The sequence below is a fragment of the Lampris incognitus genome, chromosome 15 (assembly GCF_029633865.1).
Source record: "Lampris incognitus isolate fLamInc1 chromosome 15, fLamInc1.hap2, whole genome shotgun sequence".
Taxonomy (NCBI): Eukaryota; Metazoa; Chordata; class Actinopteri; order Lampriformes; family Lampridae; genus Lampris; species Lampris incognitus.
The window spans coordinates 7349225-7372395 of NC_079225.1; the positions used below are offsets into that span (position 1 = coordinate 7349225).

General features: G+C 46.6%; 1 protein-coding gene across 13 annotated transcripts in view; it reads left to right on the top strand.

The window, feature by feature from the left end:
- The window catches only part of afdna (afadin, adherens junction formation factor a), a 251241-nt gene that overhangs the window by 52322 nt on the left and 175748 nt on the right, over positions 1–23171 (top strand). The window lies entirely within an intron of this gene.

Here is a 23171-nt window from a genome sequence, read left to right on the forward strand (position 1 = left end):
TGTGATGAATAAATTCAAGATGTGTGGACTGCATTGTTATTGATTTGAGGAAATTGGACTGTAATTATCCAAATCCTTTGCTGCTGTTCTTTTTTCAGCCCCTTCTTTCCTTTCTCATTTCTTGTTCTGTCTGAGCTTTGTCATTGAAGTCTCCTGGCTCAGCTCATCTCTTCAGGTTGTGTCAGTTGGCTCTGATCTAGCATCAGTTTACCTTCACGGCTCTAAAGTTAAATCATCAGTTGAGGCACCGGTTCAACTGACCCCTGAGCAGAGTTTAGGGAGGAATGTTCACCATGTTGCTACAGGTGGGGCTTTGGCAATATTGACACAGGAACTCGGCTCTCCTTCTCATCTGACTTTTATTAGGTCCAAATTCCTGAGTGAGTGAGGGAGGGACGGAGGGAGTGAGGGTGTGATTGAGTGAGGGAGGGAGTCAGTGAGTGAGGGAGGGAGTGAGGCAGTGAGGGAGGGAGGGAGAGGGGAAGTCAGTGAGGGATGGAGGGAGGGAGGAAGGGAGGGAATGAGGCAGTGAGCGAGGGAGGAGTAAGTGAGTGAGGGAGTGAGTGAGGGAGGTAGTGAGTGGGTGAGGGAGTTAGGGAGTGAGTGAGTGAGGGAGGGAGGGAGTAACCAGGGTCAGATGTGTGTCAGTATGCGACTGGGATGACACATTGCAGCTGGATTCCATTAGGTTCAGACAGCCATCATCTGAAATGGTGCTGTCCTCTTGTCTTGTCCTCCTGTCTGTCCTCTTGTCTTGCACCTCTTGTCTTGCCCTCTTGTCCTTTTGCCTTGTCGTCTTGTCTTGTCCTCTCCTTATCTCACAGTCTTCTTGCACACAAGGTCATATTTCTGGGTAGTCAGTAATGTTTAAGATGAGCAGCATGAAGCAGAAACATGTATGTGTTAGAGGATTCTGTGGAGCTCTAGAAAGAGCTGGAAGGTTCTGAATGGTATGTGTTAGAGGATTATGTGGAGCTCTAGAAAGAGCTTGAGGGTTCTGAATGGTATGTGTTAGAGGATTCTGTGGAGCTCTAGAAAGAGCTGGAAGGTTCTGAATGGTATGTGTTAGAGCAGGGGTCGGGAACCTTTTTGACTGGGAGAGCCATAAAAGCCAAATATTTCTAAATATATTTCATTGAGAGCCATATAGTATTTTTAACGTATAATAAATTAAATATGTCTTACTTTTAATGCGACTTCTGGTGCTGCATGGTTTTGCTGATGGCCTTGTAGTCTGGTTCATACGTGGTGAGGTTGAGCTTCATGCAGGCGTTGAGGCTTCCATCAGTTAAACGTGAGCGTAGGTTGGTCTTAATGTTCCTCATATGCGAGAAAGACTGTTCACATGCATATGTAGAGCCAAACATGGTCAATACGGCAATACTCACAAGCTGCATTGTGTGGTATGTCACAGGAAGCTCGTTCCAAGTTTTAAGAATCAGCTGGTCTTCAGGTTGAAGATTTTTAATTTCTGTCCACTTGTGTTCCCTCGCCAGCTCTGCTCGCTGTCGCGCAAGACTTTCCAACTCTCCATTAAGTGACTTGAACTTACTCATCCACATGTCTGATGCCTTCAGGTCAGCAACTTCCAGCTCAAAGTCTCCGATAGAGACCCCGGGGATGCATGTCAGGTCGATTTTGTCCACTGCACACTCATGTGGATGAGTGATGAACTTGAAAAGACCAGTGCGCGCACGAAATTCTCCAAAACGTGCTTTGAATGACTGCAGGAGATTGGACGTAAAGCCAGCTAGCTGCTGGAGATCCAGATGTTGAGTGGAGTCACTTGCTAAGCATGCATCTCTAAATTGTTGCAGTCTTTCAAAGTGCAGAAAACGACCTGTTTCAATGTCCCTGAGAAAGACTTCCAGCTTGCTTTCAAATGCAAACACTGCTTGTTGAAGGGATGAGATTGTATTTCCAATACCTTGCATTTTCACATTGAGCTGGTTCAGATGGCCAGTTATGTCCACGAGATAGTGAAACTGCAGGAGCCAGTCAGTGTTATCTAGCTCAGGATGCTTGACGCCTTTCATTTCAAGAAAAGTCCGGATTTCACTCAGGCAAGCTGCAAAACGGCTGAGCACCTTCCCCCTTGACAACCAACGCACGTTGCTGTGTAAAAGCAGACCGGGATAATGATTCCCAACTTCTTCTAACAGAGCTTTAAACTGGCGATCATTTAAAGCTCGGGCAACAATAAAGTTGACCACTCGAATGACCAGAGACATCACCTCGCCAAGCTCCTGGCCACACGTCTGAGCGCAAAGCGCCTCCTGGTGCAGGATGCAATGAAAACTTAGGATGGCTCTCTTTTCATGTTCACGGAGAAGCGCTACAAATCCTTTGTTCTTCCCCAACATACAGGGTGCACCATCAGTACAGACAGAAATAAGTTTATCCATCGGTAGTTTTTTTTCTTTAGCAAACTCCATGAAAGACGTGAATAAATCCTCTCCTCTTGTTGTCCCTTTCATTGGCAAAACAGCCAAGCTTTCCTCACGCAGTGTGTCACCTGCAGCATACCTGGCAATGATACTGCACTGAGATAGATGGCTAACGTCTGTTGACTCATCTAACGCGAGAGAAAAGTATGTCCCGGCGTTCATGTCCTTAATTTGTGTTTCCTCGACTTGATTTGCCATCATGATGCTACGATCGTGCACAGTTCTTGCTGACAGGGGCATGTCTTTTATTCGTTTGATTATCTTGTCTTTATTTGGGAAGTCATCAAACAGTTCATTGGCCACATCAAGCATGAATGTTTTGGCATACTCGCCATCTGTGAATGACTTTCCATTCCTTACTATTGCCAAAGCCCCCACAAAGCTAGCGGAATTCCCGTCACCTTGCTTGGTCCACACACGTAGTTGCTGCTGACTCGTCTGCACTCTCCGCTGTAGCTCCTCGCGTGCCCTTTTCCTGCTGTCCCCCGCTGGATATTTCGATGCAAATGAAGCATGGTGCGTATCGAAGTGCCGCTTTATATTTGACCGTTTCATCGATGCAATTTTATCATTGCATATTAGACATACCGCAGATCCTGCTCTCTCCACAAATGCAAATTCCTCTGTCCACGCAGCCTGGAATGCACGGTAATCATCGTCTTTTTTTCTTTTCGCCATCTTTTCCGTTACAAGGGTTGAAGCGGATAAACTAGTTGGCTATCTGATAAAATTGATTTCTTCACCTTTACAATGACCCGGACATGCTCGCGAGCCATTGGTTCCCGACCCGACCCACGGGTGACCCGTGAAATTCATCTTCAAAACTAATTTCTGTTTACTTTAAAATGACACAGTATTATTAAGAAATATCACAAGTATTTTAAAATCAGTTCCAAACTGATTTTTTTTAATTTTTTTTTTTTCAACTCAAAATTGTCTGGGAGCCATATGCCGTCACCGGAAGAGCCATATATGGCTCGCGAGCCATAGGTTCCCGACCACTGTGTTAGAGAATTCTGTGAAGCTGTAGAAAGAGCTGGAAGGTTCTGAATGGTATGTGTTAGAGGATTCTGTGGAGCTCTAGAAAGAGCTGGAAGGTTCTGAATGGTATGTGTTAGAGGATTCTGTGGAGCTCTAGAAAGAGTTGGAGGGTTCTGAATGGTATGTGTTAGAGGATTCTGTGGAGCTCTAGAAAGAGCTGGAAGGTTCTGAATGGTATGTGTTAGAGAATTCTGTGAAGCTGTAGAAAGAGCTGGAAGGTTCTGAATGGTATGTGTTAGAGGATTCTGTGGAGCTCTAGAAAGAGCTGGAAGGTTCTGAATGGTATGTGTTAGAGGATTCTGTGGAGCTCTAGAAAGAGTTGGAGGGTTCTGAATGGTATGTGTTAGAGGATTCTGTGGAGCTGTAGAAAGAGCTGGAAGGTTCTGAATGGTATGTGTTAGAGAATTCTGTGAAGCTGTAGAAAGAGCTGGAAGGTTCTGAATGGTATGTGTTAGAGGATTTTGTGAAGCTGTAGAAAGAGCTGGAAGGTTCTGAATGGTATGTGGCGGCAGATCCTGGTCATCACTTAGGATTCATGCTCAGCCTTCTGCTCCAGAGAATCCTCTGGCACTGACTGTGAGGCGTACATAAAATAATTTTCTATAATAACAATAATAAATTAAACTATAGGACTTGGTAACACCGCTGTGTGTTTTGGAACACGTTTCAGTGTTGAATTTTTTTTAAATTTTGGTGCCAGTTGGACTTGAATTTTAACCTCATCTCACCTTCTCGTCCCTTCTCTCCTGTCCTCCTGTCTGCTTTTCTCTGCCTGTCCATTCTCAAATCAACTTGTATGGTCTCGTAAGTTCCTGAGACCACAAAAATAAATGTTTTAGAAACTGGTCTCAGAAACTTGCGAGTTCCGTTTTGTGTTGCAAGCTGCCTGTATACTGCGAGTGGTGCTGTGTGTGAGAAAGCTAATAGATGCAGAAAACCTGCCCTCCCATGTCCCCTCTCTGTCCTGCTCCCCTCCTCTCCCCTCTTCTCCTCTGTCCCGTCTTTGTAATTTACCTCAGCCGATCCCATCCTTGTAACGTACCTCAGCTGATCGGAAGCCTAATTAAAGTCAATCTTGTTTTACTTTTTTTACTTATTTTACTTTTTATTAAAGATACAACAATCCACTTTTTTTGCAGTTCCGATTCAAATATCTGAATTTGGATATCTGCCGATACCAGAGCTCCTTTTTCTTGATTTCTTTATTATTATTTATTTATTTATTTGTCTGTTTGTTTATTTGTTGGTTGATATTTTTACCCCTTTTTCTCCTCAATTGTACTTGGCCAATTACCCCACTCTCCCAAGCCATCCCGGTCGCTGCTCGATCCCCTTTGCTGATCCAGGGAGGGCTGCAGACTGCCACATGCCTCCTCTGATACATGTGGAGTCACCAGCCGCTTCTTTTCACCTGACAGTGAGGAGTTTCACCAGGGGGACGTAGCGCATGGGAGGAGCACGCTATTCCTCCCCAGTCCCCCCCCCCCCCCCAACACGTCTCCCGACCGACCAGAGAAGGTGCTAGTCCAGCGACCAGGATGCATACCCACATCCGGCTTCCCACCTGCAGACACGGCCAATTGTGTCTGTAGGGACGCTCGGCCAAGCCGGAGGTAACACGGGAATTCGAACCAGCGAGCCCCATGTTGGTAGGCAACGGAATAGATTGCCACGCCACCCAGACGCCCCTTAAATCTGAATATTAAGTTTGAATTTGATATTATCAAGATTTGAACTTTGAGAACGGGAGCTCCTCTTTTGCTGTGGTACAGGCAGTGTTGAACTGGGCGACCGTTTCCTTCTCCTGCGTTGACTCCCGTGTAACCGCTGGAAAGTAGACGTGAGGGCTCAGTGTTTCGGCTCATGCATCCGTCCCTGCAGGTTTGGTGTTCCTTACTGTTGTTGTGCACTTTAAAAGTTTAAAGCTCAAACTGTGTTGAGCCGGTAACAAGTTTAGAGTCGCCTGTAATGGACAGGCCACATTGCCTACAATACACACACAGCACAACTTCCTCTCGTAACACGACACGGGTACTGTGTTAGCCATTGTGGTTGAAAGTAGTACTTTTTATGCTTCACTGGCTCAGTCTGTCTCTCCCTGCCAGCGCTTTCATCATCAGTGGCGTGAGTCGGAACCTCTCGTTGGCTCTCTGCGCCGGCCTCCCCCTCTCTCTCCTCGTTCTGCTTCATAAGATTATCAGCTATAGACCGCTTCAGTTTTGAAGCACGGTAACAGCTAAATGGAGTGTTGCCAGATTTTGTGGATCTGGCAGATTTGCCAGTGTAATTCTTGCATTTGTGCATTCCTGCCACTTGCACCAATGCAACCACGTGAAATTTTAAGTCGCATGCTCAAAACATGGTCTCATATGCAGAGCCCTGATACGTCGTGGATTGTTAAGGTCATTCCGATATCTGATTATATATCTGATAGGGAATATCTGATAGGGAATTATGTCAGTATCAGCACCCGATAACCTTATTGGATCGGATCGGTCCCAAGTCCGTCCTCTATTAGTTTGATGCAGCACTTCCTGAAAAGAAAAAGAACAAAAGCATTCATGTAAGAATGGCATGGCTGACAGGGAAGGAGAGACGGGCAGGTGGGAGAGGAAGGAAGGTGAGACGGGCAGGTGGGAGTGGAAGGAAGGTGAGACAGGCAGATGGGAGAGGAAAGCAGGAGTTCGAGGAGAGCCACACTACTCAGTCTTCCTGTGTGGATGGAGAGAGGACAAGAGGTCTGTTTGACAGCCAGACAAAGGTGAGAGAGTGACGGAGAATGCATAAAGGGAGGGCAATGGGTGGCGGAGGAGAGGAAGAAGAGTGTGTTTTGTAGAGATGGTACACTGCTCCCGGTGGGTGCAGGTAAAGAGCATGAGAGGGGAAAAAAAGCATCACTCCGTGAATAAAAGTGTAACGCTGTCACGTCATCTTCTTTACTCGGCAGATTAAGGTCATGCACGATTCATTTCCTCACTGCAGTTCTCTGTGAACCAGAAGAAAACATGACTTCTCGTGTTGAGTCTTACATTTTTAAACTTCCCTCGTTCTTTTTTGATAGCTATTGTTATGCTGAAAAGCAGCATACAGGGACCAGAAGTTAGTAGCATTTCATGCACCCTGGATTTGTATTAACAAGTTCCTACTACATTTTCTTTGCAAGCCTTTCTGCACCCCAGTGTGGTCTGGCTGCAGGGACGAATGAGGGCAGACTGCTCTGCCTGGTGTCCTCAGCACCTTGTCTTACAGACCTGATAAGAGCGATGCATTCCAGATACACATGCGTGAGCTGGACGCCATGGAAGCTGTTCTGTTAACCACAGCTCACGTGACCTGGAGGAGGGCAGATAGGGGGACAGAAAAAGAAAGGGCAGAGATACAGAGGGGGGTGGAGGTCGAGGGTGGTGGGAGTAGACTATTATCAAACAGTCTTATCAGGTCTTCCAAACAATCTCATGTGAAAGGAGGAGGGGGGAGAGAAAGGTAAGAAAAAGAAGAGTGCGGGGGAAACGGGCAGAAAGCGGTAGAAGGTGGTAGTTCTACACTGGTCAACGACAAGTATAGCGTACTTGTCAAAAGACACTATCAACTCCTTTAAACAAGACTGGAATGATGTCTGTGTGGGAGATGTAGATGCTGCCTATTTCTGTCCATAACAACTGTGCTAGAAAACAGTTGTCCTCCAGTAAAGAAAATACTGGAACAAAAATGTGCTGAGAACCTGTGGCGAACCCAGGGAATATTAAAAGCACGCAAGAGAAAACATTGTTTTATAAATAATTCTTAAAGGTGGGGCATCCAGAGAGTGTAGCGGTCTATTCCGTTACCTACCAACACGGGGGTCGTCAGTTCAAATCCCCATGTTACCTCCGGCTTGGTTGGGCGTCCCTACAGACACAATTGGCCGTGTCTGCGGGTGGGAAGCCTGATGTGGGTATGTGTCCTAGTCGCTGCACTAGCGCCTCCTCTGGTCGGTCGGGGCACGTGTTCAGGGGGGAGTGGGAACTGGGGGGAATACCGTGATCCTCCCACACACTGCGTCCTCCTGGTGAAACTCCTTACTGTCAGGTGAAAAGAAACGGCTGGTGACTCCACATGTATCGGAGGAGGCATGTGGTAGTCTGCAGCCCTCCCTGGATCAGCAGAGGGGGTGGAGCAGCAACTGGGATTCTCTCCAACTTTTTTTTTCTTGCTAAATGTAGGCTGTGGGGAAGTTGATATGGTGAGTGTGTTGAGATATGTGAAGTTGAGGCATTTCAGCAGTTCCAGGGATTCCTTTTTTGGGGGGGGGGATTTTTCTCCCCAGTTGTACTAGGCCAATTACTGCACTCTTCCGAGCTGTCCCGGTCGCTGCTCCACCCCCTCTGCTGATCCGGGGAGGGCTGCAGACTGCCACATACCTCCTCTGATACATGTAGAGTCACCAGCCGCTCGACCAAGCCGAAGCTAACATGGGGATGCGAACCAGCGATCCCCATATTGGTAGACAACGGAATAGACCGCTACGATACCTGGACACCCTCATTTGTCGTTTGTTGTGGTAACAGTGAGGGTAATGATGTCTGTTGGTTATACGGTCACGAACAGGGAAAGGTAAAACAGCAGTGCGATCATGCCACAAGGGGGAGCTGGTGTGAGCGAAGGGTGCGACAGTGGTTGTGGGCAAAGGGGAAGAATCACGTGTGTGATGCAAATAGTCAATCATGTGTGGAGGACAGAACAGTGTGCTGCAAATTGGCAGCAAGCATGATATTACCTAGTATGTTCAGTATTACCAAGTATGTTCAGTATTATCAAGTATGTTCAGTATTACCTAGTATGTTCAGTTCAGTATTATCTAGTATGTTCAGTATTACCTAGTATGTTCAGTGTTACCTAGTATGTTCAGTATTATCTAGTATGTCCAGTATTACCTATTATGTTCAGTATTACCTAGTATGTTCAATATTACCTAGTATATTCAGTATTACCTAGTATGTTCAGTTCAGTATTACCTAGTATGTTCAGCATTACCCAGTATGTTCAGTATTACCAAGTATGTTCAGTATTATCTAGTATGTTCAGTTCAGTATGATCTAGTATGTTCAGTATTACCTAGAATGTTCAGTTCAGTATTATCTAGTATGTTCAGTATTACCTAGTATGTTCAGTTCAGGATAATCTAGTATGTTCATTATTATCTAGTGTGTTCAGTTCAGTATTACCTAGTATGTTCAGTATTACCCAGTATGTTCAGTATTACCTAGTATGTTCAGTTCAGTATTGCTTAGTATGTTCAGTTCAGTATTACCTAGTATGTTCAGTAATACCTAGTATGCTCAGTTCAGTATAATCTAGTATGTTCAGTATTACCTAGTATGCACAGTTCAGTATTATCTAGTATGTTCAGTATTACCCAGTATGTTCAGTATTATATAGTATGTTTAGTTCAGTATTATCTAGTATGTTCAGTATTACCTCACATGTTCAGTTCAGTATTATCTAGTATGTTCAGTTCAGTATTATCTAGTATGTTCAGTATTACCTAGTATGTTCAGTTCAGTATTACCAAGTATGTTCAGTTCAGTATTATCTAGTATATTCAGTATTACCCAGTATGTTCAGTATTATCTAGTATGTTTAGTTCAGTATTATCTAGTATGTTCAGTATTACCTCGCATGTTCAGTTCAGTATTATCTAGTATGTTCAGTTCAGTATTATCTAGTATGTTCAGTATTACCTAGTATGTTCAGTTCAGTATTACCAAGTATGTTCAGTTCAGTATTATCTAGTATGTTCAGTATTACCTAGTATGTTCAGTATTATCTAGTATGTACAGTTCAGTATTATCTTGTATGTTCAGTATTACCTAGTATGTTCAGTTCAGTATTACCTAGTATGTTCAGTATTACCCAGTATGTTCAGTATTACCCAGTATGTTCAGTATTACCAAGTATGTTCAGTATTATCTAGTATGTTCAGTTCAGTATTATCTAGTATGTTCAGTATTACCTAGTATGTTTAGTTCAGTATTATCTAGTATGTTCAGTATTACCTCGCATGTTCAGTTCAGTATTATCTAGTATATTCAGTTCAGTATTATCTAGTATGTTCAGTATTACCTAGTATGTTCAGTTCAGTATTACCAAGTATGTTCAGTTCAGTATTATCTAGTATGTTCAGTATTACCTAGTATGTTCAGTATTATCTAGTATGTACAGTTCAGTATTATCTAGTATGTTCAGTATTGCCTAGTATGTTCAGTTCAGTATTATCTAGTGTGTTCAGTATTACCTAGTATGTTCAGTTCAGTATTATCTCGTATGTTCACTATTATCTAGTATGTTCAGTATTACCTAGTATGTTCAGTTCAGTATTACCCAGTATGTTCAGTATTACCCAGTATGCTCAATATTACCTAGTATGTTCAGGTGAAAACCGTCTGTTCTGTACAGACGCAGACAACTTAATCTATCCTAGAAAGGCAGTTCAGTTCGTCAGTCTACCCAGACCATACACAAACTCACAGACGAGCGGCAAACAGCATATGTCAGAGACAACAGACAGATCAGTACATGGGCAAGAGATGCACACTGGCACCCTCGTGTGGCCATGCATGCAGACGCACACGAGGACCAGAATAAACAAATAAACACCAGGACAAATCATCAATAAAACCAGTGCTGTGTGCTGTACTCACGGACTGGAGCCAGTTATCAAGGCTGAGAGTCCTGCTAAAACGCCCCACACTGCAACCCAGTGTGAGAATTGGGCCAGAAATAAAAGCAGTTTTTCCACCACCGCTGAGCAGATTAAAAAGATGGATGAAATCACCTTTTTGTCAGCTCAGACTGCTGACGGGCAGTGTCGTTGGAGCCGGTGTGGACTATGGCTTTCATAGTTGTGGGAAATGAATCAAGGAGTCCTGGGTGATTCTCCAGGATGTCAGGGATAGTAGCTCCAGGAAAGCAGCTCATGACCACATTTTTGAAACGGATGTTTCGCGCAATGGAGTCCCCGATAATCAAGCTGGGGAGGGGGGTGACTGATTGACAGTGCTGTCAGCGACAGTCTTGGCAGGGGATGAATGTTATTGGCCTGCGGAAGCAGCATTGGGACTGGCAGAGACCAGCCTAATGATGTTGCATTTCCAGATCACACCTGACCATATCAGCCACTGACACGGTCACTGTCATTGACAGCGATTTAGAATAAATCAACGATCATTTCAATTCTTTTTAACAATGTATGATGTACATTGTTGTCGACAACAAAGAAAGACAAATTAAGCTCACGGTAAACTGAGTTTCTTATTTTTATGTTCACCCTTCACGCTGTTAGTGTACTGCAGTTTCCCATCATGCTCTCTTGCTACCACTGAAGAGTGACGGGGCAAGTGAAAGGTCAGACCAGTGTGTTTGTGAAGGAGTTAGAGAACGAGTCAGGGCCACATTCACCTTTTAGCTGTAAAGTTAAGCTTGCACCTGGCTCCTCTCCATCAGTTTGTATGGGCTGGAGACAGACAGGTGCTTCATGTGTGTGTGTGTAATGAATCTTTGCCTTGTCCCACCACATTAGTCACAGGTATCGCTTGTGTGTCTTTGTTGTCCCTCTCCTCGTGTGTGCAGCTGTGTATTCACATCTATTAGCTACTGCAAAACAATTGTCTGTCTTGTCTCCCAGAATCTGTTGCTTGTAGGCATGTGTGTGCTTAAATCCAAAATTATAAAGCCAAGCCTGATCGAGCAGTTATTTTCTGACGTTGCTTGCCTTTTTATGCAAAAAACAAAGCTATGTTTACATTTTGTTGTTTGTCTTATGAACCTGTGCAAAAATGCAATGAAAAGATTAAAAACAAAACAAAAAACTAAGCTCTGCGACCAGTCAGTGTATCTGATATTTGCGTTTGCGTTTTCTTCTTGCTTTCTTTTTGTTGCAAACAGTTTTCAGTTCTTCACGTTTTCCCCCACCACACACAGAGAAAAGTGACAGGGACAGAGCAGCGTCTGCTCTCTGGGACCAGCTCACTGGTGTCTTTCCCATTCCCTGGTTTATTTCCTCACTCTGCCCTTCTATCTCTGCCCTTTTGTCTATGTGATATTCCCTTTATTTCTTCTCTCCTCCATTTGTAATGAACAAGGCATCAGCACTCCCTCCCTTTCTACAATGATGACTGCACACCCACCCTTTGCACCAACCATACCTCTCTCTTACCCTCCCCCTTCTCTGCTCAACACTGCGTGTGGGAATTCTTGGGAATTCTTTCTTGGAGGTGATGACATCGCTGCCTGGTACAGCAAAATATGGGGATTAGTTGGTGTGTGGACATACACACACACATTCACACACAGGAACTGTAAATCAGAACCAATATGTTAGCAGTTGATTAATCTGGGTGTTAATCTGTGGACTAAATGATGCAGCCAGTCATTTGGTCAATAATTTTTTACACTCAACAATTCCAACTGGAATATTAACACATAATTGGAATATCTGGATGGCCTGGGCATTTTGAATAGTCAAGGATGATTGGGTAAAATGGGAGGGAGACATGCTGGTTTTGGCTAGCGTTGAAATCTGCATGCAATAGAGTGTGTTTGCTACAGCTACCGCTGTGTGCCTGGCTGCTCCTGATGAAAATGAGATCACTAGTGGTGCCCAGTGATGATGTCATGGTCGATGAAGTATGTAGTGGTGGTGATGATGAGTGAAGTCACGGTGCTTTGGTGCTCATGAGAAGACACCAGTTCTCAGTAATTATCCAAATGCTAAAGTAAGTTGGTCTGGGAGGCGCTTCTGTAAAAATGTATTTGTTCAGTACACTTAAGTCACAGATATTGAGACTGCCTTCTGATTCGGCCTGTAAAGATGGTTTGTGAGCAAAGGCTTAAGAAGCTGGCTTGTGACTGATTCCCCCCCCCCCCAGCTAAATTTACCAAATTGGATGGGGAATAGGGCGGGATTAAATCGGTTAGTAGCCTTACACTGCCCCAACCCTCAGCACCTACTTTCTGTGTCCCTGTCAACAAGACACATCATCCCAATATCTCTAGTGGAGCTTCTTAGTGGCCTGCAGTAGAAGACTGTGCACTGTTTGGATCTTGGGTAAGAATGTGTGGAACATTTTGCTAAGGAGTCTACTGAAAGAGTATACTCAGCAAATCTTCACTGGATGAATTAAAAGTAGAAATACAATGTGACTACCCTTGGGACCAACTTTTCAAGTGCCTTGCCAATGATCTCTAGTACACATGGGATTTTGATGTGATGGTTTTCAACCTTACAGGGCCTGTTCATCTTAATAACCTCCAGAACCTCTGAACATCCCATATCCTCTCTTACATCAGATCAGTAGTTTATGGCTAGTTGGTCAAGAAGTGGACATAATCAAGATTATCCATATTTTTCATCTCATCTCATCTCATCTCATCTCATCATCAGCCGATTCTCCAGGGTCGGGTCGCAGTGGCAGCATGCTAAGTAGGGCACTCCAGGCGTCCCTCTCCCCAGCAACGCCCTCCAGCTCCTCCTGGGGGATCTCAAGGCGTTCCCAACCTCCAAAAGAAGGTGCCCAGGAGGCATCTTCATCAGATGCCCGAACCACCTAAACTGGCTCCTTTCGATGCAAAGGAGCAGTGGCTCTACTCCAACCTCCCTCCGGATGTCCAAGCTCCTCAACCTATCTCTAAGGCTGAGCCCAGACACCCTACAGAGGAAACTCATTTCAGCTGCTTGTATCTGCGATCTCACCCTTTCGGTCACTACCCAAAGCTCATGAGGGTTGGAGCGAAGATTGACTGGTAAATTGAGAGCTTTGCCTTCCGGCTCAGCTCCCTCTTCACCACAACGGTCCGGTACAATGTCCACATTACTGTTGATGCTGCACCAGTCTGCCTGTCAATCTCCCGCTCCATCCTACCCTCACTCACGAACAAGACCCCAAGATACTTGAACTCCTTCACTCGAGGCAACAATTCATCCTGAACCCGGAGGGAGCAATCCACCAATATCCGATAGAGAACCATGGCCTCAGACTTGGAGGTGCTGACTCTCATCCCAGCCATTTCACACTCAGCTGCAAACACCCCAGTGCACGCTGGACGTCGCGTTCTGATGAAGCCAGCAAAACAACATCATCTGCAAAGAGCACAGATGCAATTCTGAGGTTCCCAAAATGGACATATTCCTCACCTTGGCTGTGCCTTGAGAGCCAGGCCATGAATATCACAAACAGAATCGGGGACAAAGGACAACCTTGGTGGAGTCCGACACTTACCGAAAACGTGTTTGACTTTGTGCCGAGAATGCGGACACAGCTCTCACTTTGGTTATACAAGGACCAGATGGTTTGTAGCAACTGCCCTTGTACCCCATAGTCCCGCAGCACCCCCCACAGAGTGCCATGGAGTACATGGTCGTAAGTCTTCTCCAAGTCCACAAAACACATGTAGACTGGCTGGTCAAACTTCCATGCCTGCCTCAGCACTTCCACAAGGGTAAAGACTTGGTCCATTGTTCCACGGCCAGGACGGAATCTGCATTGTTCCTCCTGGATCCGAGGTTTGGCAATCGGCCGGAGCCTCCTTTCCAGCACCCTAGAGTAGACTTTCCCAGGGAGGCTGAGCAATGTGATGCCCCGATAATTGGAGCACACCCTCCAGTCCCCTTTTTTAAATATGGGAACCACCACCCCAGTCTGCCACTCCACAGGTACTGTCCCCGACCTCCACGTGACACTGAAGAGGCATGTCAGTCAAGACAGTCCAACAATGTCCAGAGCCTTCAGCATCTCAGGGCAAATCTCATCCACAACCGGCGCCTTGCCACTGAGGAGCTTCTTAACTACGTCAGAGACCTCTTGTAGCTCTTAACCAGAGTGTGGATGTAAACGACGGTCTAGGTCTAACAGTGATTACCAGATATTGTGACAAACAAGGGGCGCACTAAATCGGTAATTTTCTTTGTGTGTAGTAGATTTCATAAGATTGCAGAAATAAAGTGTGTGTGTGTGTGTGTGTGTGTGTGTGTGTGTGTGTGTGTGTGTGTGTGTGTGTGTGTGTGTGTGTGTAGAGCGTATATATTTTGGCATGTGGAATCTAGACGAGGAGACAAGCAGCAGCAGTAAAAATGCTCGGTATGAAAAGGAAGTGGCGCTGGGGTCTGTGATTTGTCTGTTTGTAACTTTGTTAAGTGACACGGGACATCCACAAGGTGGCCCACCCCTGCTCTCCAGCAAGGTATTAAATGCTATTTTCTATGTTACCAACAGCAGCTTAGCCTTTTTCAGAGGTGGGCTTTGTTTGAATCCATGGCTGACTGTCCTAGCAGGACTAGTGTGTCCATGGTAACCGTTACCACGGCAACACAAACGGGACAACAGCAGTGCTCAATGACCCACATTCCAACAGTAAATCACTGCACCGAGACCCCTCCCTGCCTCTGAAAGTACCGATAACTGTGTGTGTGTGTGTGTGTGTGTGTGTGCGGGCATTCTTGGTCTATCGAAACTCTGCTCACTTTTTCCACTCTCTGTTTCAGCCTGTGTGTCTATCAGGAAAAGAGGATGGACACGAGGGGTGAAAGAGAGGGAGGGAGACTGCAAGTGTCTCTCTTTTGAGTGAAATGGGCTTTGTTCTTTGCCTTCCTCTACCTTATTAATACTAACTTTTTTTATTTTGTGGGATATCCCCCCCCCTTTTCTCCCCAATTGTACTTGGCCAATTACCCCACCCTTCCGAGCCGTCCCGGTCTCTGCTCCACCCCCTCTGCTGATCAGGGGAGGGCTGCAGACTACCATATGCCTCCTCTGATACATGTGGAGTCACCAGTCGCTTCTCTTCACCTGACAGTGAGGAGTTTCACCAGGGGGACGTAGTGCGTGGGAGGATCACGCTATTCCCCCCAGTTCCCCCTCCCCCCTGAACAGGTGCCCTGACTGACCAGAGGAGGCGCTAGTTTAGCAACCAGGACACATACCCACATCCGGCTTCCCACCTGTAGACAAGGCCAGTTGTGTCTGTGGGAATGCCCGAGCAAGCCGGAGGTAACACGGGGATTCGATCCAGCGATCCCCATGTTGGTAAGCAACGGAATAGACCACCACGCTACCCGGATGCCCCCTTATTATTATTAATAGTATCTTAACTCTGATCCTCTCTGTGCTTGTTTGTCTTGCCTCTCTTTATACTCCTTCCCTCTTCCCTCTCATTTATCCTTTCTGCTTCAATTTTCCTTTTCTCATTTGTCCAGGCCTCGGCCCAGCCTCGTCCTGTCTGTCTGCCAGGCCACCTGTCCAGTCTGATTCACTCCACCAAACAGGGTTGAATCAGGGCCCAAAATATCATGTTTACACTGATGGTTGTGTACTCAGGAGATGTCCAAATGGTCCAGCTCACATGTTGTATTCCAAAGATCAGTTTGTTAGAGCGACAGTCTGGGGAAGGGAATTCACGTCACCCAGGCTGCTCCCACACTGTTCTACTATAGTGCTTATAGGCCAGAAACTAGTTCAAAATAACCCTTGCCCCCCCCCCCCTTTTACTCCTCAATTGCACCCGGCCAATTACCCCACTCTTCCGAGCCATCCCGGTCGCGGTCTCTGCTCCACCCCCTCTGCTGATCCGGGGTAGGCTGCAGACCACCACATGCCTCCTCCGATACACGTGGAGTCACCAGCTGCTTCTTTTTACCTGACAGTGAGGAGTTTCACCAGGGGGACGTAGCAGATGGGAGGATCACGCTATTCCCTCCAGTTCTCCCTCCCCCCCAAACAGGCACCCCGACCAACCAGAGTTGGCACTAGTGCAGCGACCAGGACACATGCCCACATCTGGCTTCCCACCTGCAGACATGGCCAATTGTATCTGTAGGGACGCCTGACAAGGTCAGAGGTAACACGGGGATTTGAACCGGCGATCCCCGTGTTGGTAGGCAACAGAATAGACCACTACACTACCTGGACCTCCAAATGTCAAATTTTTGTTTGTACAAATGGCTTCTTTTTTGTATGATGTGAGAACCTCATCCCCCTTAGATAGAGCCCCCCCCATCGCTCATTTCACAGCTCTCTGATTTGCTGCTCAGGACTAGTTAGAAACATCTCAGAGAGCCACAGTGTGTGTGTGTGTGTGTGTGTGTGTGATGGATAGCGCTGTGCACTGACCCCTTAATGCATGGGCTTGAGCCCCCCAAGATATGATGTTAAAAAGAACTATCAGTTTCCAGTTTTGGGATGGTGAGCAAGATGAGGTGAACAGTGTTGGGATGGTGAGCAAGATGAGGTGGACACAGTTTTGGAATGGTGAGCAAGATGAGGTGGACACAGTTTTGGGATGGTGAGCAAGATGAGGTGAACACAGTGTTGGAATGGTGAGCAAGATGAGGTGGACACAATGTTGGGATGGTGAGCAAGATGAGGTGGACACAGTTTTGGAATGGTGAGCAAGATGAGGTGGACACAGTGTTGGGATGGTGAGCAAGATGAGGTGGACACAGTTTTGGAATGGTGAGCAAGATGAGGTGGACACAGTTTTGGGATGATGAACAGGATGAGGTGAACACAGTGTTGGGATGGTGAGCAGGATGAGGTGAATACAGTGTTGGGATGGTGAGCAGGATGAGGTGAACACAGTGTTGGGATGATGAACAGGATGAGGTGGACACATTGGCAACTGAACTGCTCAAACCCTGGAGGCAAAGGAACCTGCGGACCCTGTTCTGTCGTACGCACACAGCTCTGCCTGTCCTGACCACTCCAGTTACCAGTGCAAGCGCCCAGCGTTCTTTCTGTAAACTTTCTGTTGTTAAAAGTAGACTGCGGTCAGGGCGTCCGGGTGGTTTGGTGGTCTATTCCGTTGCCTACCAACACATGGATCGCTGGTTCAAATCCCCGTGTTACGTCCGGCTTACTCGGATGTCCCTACAGTCACGATTGGCCGTGTCTGTGGGTGGGAAGCCAGATGTGGGTATGTATCCTGGTTGCTGCACTAGCGCCTCCTCTGGTCGGTCGGGGCACCTGTTCAGGGGAGGGAGGGGAACTGGGGGGAATAGCGTGATCCTCCCACGCGCTACCTCCCCTTGGTGAAACTACTCACTGTCAGGTGAAAAGAAGCGGCTGGCAATGCCACGTGTGTTGGAGGAGACGTGTGGTAGTCTGCAGCCCTCCCCGAATCAGCAGAGGGGGTGGAGCAGCGACCGGGACGGCTCGGAAGAGTGGGGTAATAGGCCAAGTACAACTGGCGAGAAAAAGGGGGAAAACATCCAAAGAAGAAAAGTAGACTGGGGTGAAATATGCAGGCTGAGCCAGCTCTGCCACATGTCCATCCAGCAGGACCTGCGTGTGGCCGCGGCGTTTAGACACACAAACGAGGCATTTGCAGCACATGTGCTCACGTGGATACCGGACGTCAGTGTTGTTGAGGCCAGCAGCACTGTAAAGTCAGATGGCACCAGCAGACAGCCCTGCCGTGCCAAGCTGAAACAGTGAGGTAGCTTCTTATGTCTACACAAAGGAAACACCGTGTGACCTAAGTGGTGTGTGTGTGTGTGTGTGTGTGTGTGTGTGTACACATTGTTGATGAAAACTATATCAAACAATTAGTTGTGTGGTGCAGACAGCACAGCATCACCACAGCAGCTCATCCTCCGTCCTGCCAGTCTGCGTCCTGCCGGCTCCATCACAGTTGGTTGTGTTTTCTGTGCTGTGTTGCCAACTGTTGTTTAACCGTCTCCCAGAACAAAAAAAATCAATAAAAAAAATCAAATGCTGATTTTACCATCAATTACCATGGCAACGATCAGAGGCGTGGAAGCATTCAGGCCAGCCCTCGCACCAGGGACGGGCCAGCAGCAGGGATGTGCGTTTGAGGGGGCTGTAATTAAGAGCCAGAAGAAGAGGGTTAGTGAAGACACACATGGGGCAAGCTGAGAGGCCACGACAAGCTTTGTTCAACAGTGTGTAATTAATCCAGTTAACCCTGTGTGTCTCATCACCCTTTACACAATCACACACATGCTGCACACACATGCACATGCTGCACACATGCTGCGCACACACACACATGCTGCACACACACACACACACACACGTTGCACACACATGCTGCACACACACACACACACACACATGCTGCACTCACACACACACACATGCTGCACATACACACACGCTGCTCACACACACACACACACACACACACACACACACACACACACATACTGCGCACACACACACACGCTGCACACACACACACATGCTGCACACGTGCTGCCCACACACACACACACACATGCTACACACACATACTGCACACACACACATGCTGCTCACACACACACACATACTGCGCACACACACACACACACACACACACACATACTGTTTACACACACACATGCTGCACACATGCTGCCCACACACACACACACACACACACACACACACACACACACACACACATGCGCACACATGCTGCACACACAATCATACACATGCTGCACACACACTGCCTCAACAGTAGCTTACACCTTCTGTCACCTCACACACCCCTTTCCTCTCTGTCTCTCTCTGTCTTTCTCTGTCTGTCTTTCTCTCTCTGGCTCTCTCTCTCTGTATGTGTCTCTGGCTTTCTCTGTCTGGCTGTCTGTCTCTCTCTCTCTCTCTCTCTCTCTCTCTCTCTCTCTCTCTCTCTCTCTCTCTCTCTCTCTCTCTCTCTCTCTCACACACACACACACACACAGACACAGACACACTAGCATGCTGTCAGACAGCAGCAGCAGTCCATGTGTTGGTGTGAGACAACAACAGATTATAATCAGATTACGTTGTGTTAGTCTTGCTCATAGATCAGTCTGTGTGTAATAAACGGCTCCTTCTTCTCCCAAACCCCGTCAACATATCTATTAGCCTGTCCACCCAGTCTGCCTCCGTCTGATGTCCCCGCCATAGTCCAACAAAAGCTTACCTACAGGGAAGGCCTGAGTCAAGATGGGGGGGGGGGGGTTTCTTCATAAAATCAGTTCCATGACTTCCGGTTTTTTTTCCGGTTCTAAAACATCTCAGATGTTTTTTTATAGATGATACCCTTGATGTTTTTTTGTTGTTGCAGTAGTTTGTGTTAGTGGTGTGGGGTAAAGGGTTTTGCAGTAGTTTCTGTTCGTGGTGCGGGGTAAAGGGTTGTAGTGTTTTTCCCCCGCCATATTCCCTGACAAGAACCACAGGCTTCATATGGATCTGCTAGAGTTCCACAAGGTCCACCTGTACACACATGGCCAGGTTAAGCATGGTGTTGCTGCTGTGCGGGTTTAGTCTGCAGACAAATGGTTCACCCTGTGTGTGTAGTGCATATTTCCAGCTGACTTAGCCCAGAGCAAGCTCCTGAATCTCTCAGCAGCTGATGGGAGGAGAGGCGGGGCGGGAGGGCAGGAAGTTTGCAGGCTGACCCTGTGTGGACCTGAGCTTACTTCCCAAACCACGTGATGGGTGGGAGTGATGATGGTGGGGGTTTAGCACTGCACTGCTACACACACCTATTTCAGGAAACACACACTAACCTACACATTCAGATGACGTTTAGTTCGTTGGGTAGCAGAACAGTGAATACAGTACTTGAGTGTGTGTTCATACATGTACAGTATGAGCAGATGGAGAGCCCAGCAACACCTTCAGTCATGCAGCAACAAGAGGTCCTTTTAATTAGTCAGCTATTAACTGCAGAGCTGTGGTAAACAGACTGCTTACTGTGGGCTGTAAAGTTTGAGCTGTTTGTGCTGCCCACATGGTAGTAGTTTGCACTACAGTTAAGTTTACTAACTGTATTAAATTAGTTCCCCTCATTTTTACCTTTTTAAATCCCGCTTAATTGCATTGGGTGCCTGTTGTAACAGCCAGGCCGAGTAGAGCAGGCCTGTTGAAGTGAAGCATGGTGTTCCCCTGGTTTCTCCATGTGTACTGCTGTATCCTGCTGTATATCTTCCTACTTCCTGTCCCCTCTGTCTCCCAGACACAGGGCTCAGACTGAAGATGAGCTCTAGAAGTTGCGCTGTGATGTCACACACATGAAATAAACACACAAATGTGCACGACATGCTGCAGGCTTCACTTGCTCTGCCAGTGTAGTATTGCATCAGTATATCAAGACTACATCAGGAACATTTCAGGAACTTTTATTTGTCGTTCCATTTCATATTGTTTCCCCCAGCCCACAGCAGTGCAACACATTGACAAGGACACATCTAAAACCTACAACAACACATACAGTGCATCTGGAAAGTATTCACACCCCTTCACTTTCCCCACATTTTGTTATGTTACAGCCTTATTCCAAAATGGATTAAATTCCTTTTTTTTCTCATCAATCTACACACAATACCCCATAATAGCAAAGCGAAAAAGGTTTTGTAGAAATTTTTGCAAATTTGTTGAAAATAAAAAACTGAAATATTGCATGTACATAAGTATTCACACCCTTTACTCAGTACTTGGTTGAGGCACCCTTGGCAGTGATTACAGCCTCAAGTCTTCTTGGGTATGAAGCTACAAGCTTGGCACACCTATATTTGGGATATTTCTCCCATTCTTCTCTGCAGATCCTCTCGAGCTCTGTAAGGTTAGATGGGGAGCGTCGCTGCACAGCTATTTTCAGGTCTTTCCAGAGATGTTCAATGGGGTTCAAGTCTGGGCTCTGGCTGGGACATTCACAGACTTGTCCCGAAGCCACTCCTTCGTTGTCTTGGCTGTGTGCTTAGGCTCGTTGTCATGTTGAAAGGTAAACCTTCGCCCCAGTCTGAGGTCCTGAGCGCTCTGGAGCAGGTTTTCATCAAGGATCTCTCTGTACTTTGCTCCATTCATCTTTCCCTCGATCCTGACTAGTCTCCCAGTTCCTGCCGCTGAAGAACATCCCCACAGCATGATGCTGCCACCACCATGGTTCACTGTAGGGATGGTATTGGCAAGGTGATGAGAGGTGCCTGGTTTCCTCCAGACGTGACGTTTGGCATTCAGGCCAAAGAGTTCAATCTTGGTTTCATCAGACCAGAGAATCTTGTTTCTCATGGTCTGAGAGTCTTTTAGGTGCTTTCTGGCAAACTCCAAGCGGGCTGTCATGTGCCTTTTACTGAGCAGAGGCTTCCGTCTGGCCACTCTACCATAAAGGCCTGATTGGTGGAGTGCTGCAGAGATGGTTGTCCTTCTGGAAGGTTCTCCCATCTCCACAGAGGAACGCTGGAGCTCTGTCAGAGTGACCATCGGGTTCTTGGTCACCTCCCTGACCAAGGCCCTTCTCCCCCGATTGCTCAGTTTGGCTGGGTGGCCAGCTCTAGGAAGAGTCCTGGTGGATCCAAACTTCTTCCATTTACGAATGATGGAGACCACTGTGCTCTTTGGGACCTTCAAAGTTGTAGAAATTTTTTTTACCCTTCCGCAGATCTGTGCCTCGATACAATCCTGTCTCAGAGATCCACAGACAATTCCTTTGACCTCATGGCTTGGTTTCTGCTCTGACATGCACTGTCAACAGTGGGACCTTATATAGACAGGCGTGTGCCTTTCCAAATCATGTCCAATCAATTGAATTTACTACAGGTGGACTCCAATCAAGATGTAGAAACATCTCAAGGATGATCAGTGGAAACAGGATGAACCTGAGCTCCATTTTGAGTGTCATAGCAAAGGGTGTGAATACTCATGTACATGCAATATTTCAGTTTTTTATTTTTAATAAATTTGCAAAAATTTCTACAAAACCTTTTTCACTTAGTCGTTATGGGGTATTGTGTGTAGATTGATGAGAAAAAAAAAAGAATTTAATCCATTTTGGAATAAGGCTGTAACATAACAAAATGTGGGGAAAGTGAAGGGGTGTGAATACTTTCCGGATGCACTGTATGTCTACTGCTACTATGACTACTTTCGGCTGCTCCCGTTAGGGGGCGCCACAGCGGATCATCCGTTTCCATTTCTTCCTGTCTTCTGCGTCTTCCTCTGTCACACCAGCCACCTGCATGTCCTCCCTCACCACATCCATAAACCACCTCTTTGGCCTTGTTCTTTTCCTCTTCCCTGGCAGCTCCATATTCAGCATCCTTCTCCCAATATAACCAGCATCTCTCCTCCACACATGTCCAAGCCATCTCAATCGTGCCTCTCTTGGTTTGTCTCCAAACCGTCCAACCTGAGCGGTCCCTCTAATATAATCGCTCCTAATCCTGTCCTTCTTCGTTACTCCCAGTGAAAATCTTATCATTTTCACCTCTGTCACCTCCAGCTCCACCTCCTGTCTTTTCGTCACTGCCACTGTCTCCAAACCATATAACATAGCTGGTCTCACTACCATCTTGTAAACCTTCCCTTTAACTCTTGCTGGCACCCTTCTGTCGCAAATCACTCCTGACACTCTCCAGTGCATACCTCCACCTCTCCAGGCTCTCCTCAACCTGCACCCTACTCTCGCTACAGATCACAATGTCATCCGCGAACATCATCGCGGATGAACATCATGCTAACAGAATGGGTCATGTCAGCGCTAGCATCTCAGCAGCAACATTGAAGTTGCCCGAGTTTTGGCAGCACAGTCCCTAGCTATGGTTATGGTTATGGTTCGAGCTGGGAGGAATAACGCGGGACGTTACGAGGTATTTCCATGAGGAGCAGAGTCCTGTAGTGTCACTACATGATAATAACAAGCATTAACTTCTGCTCCATTTAC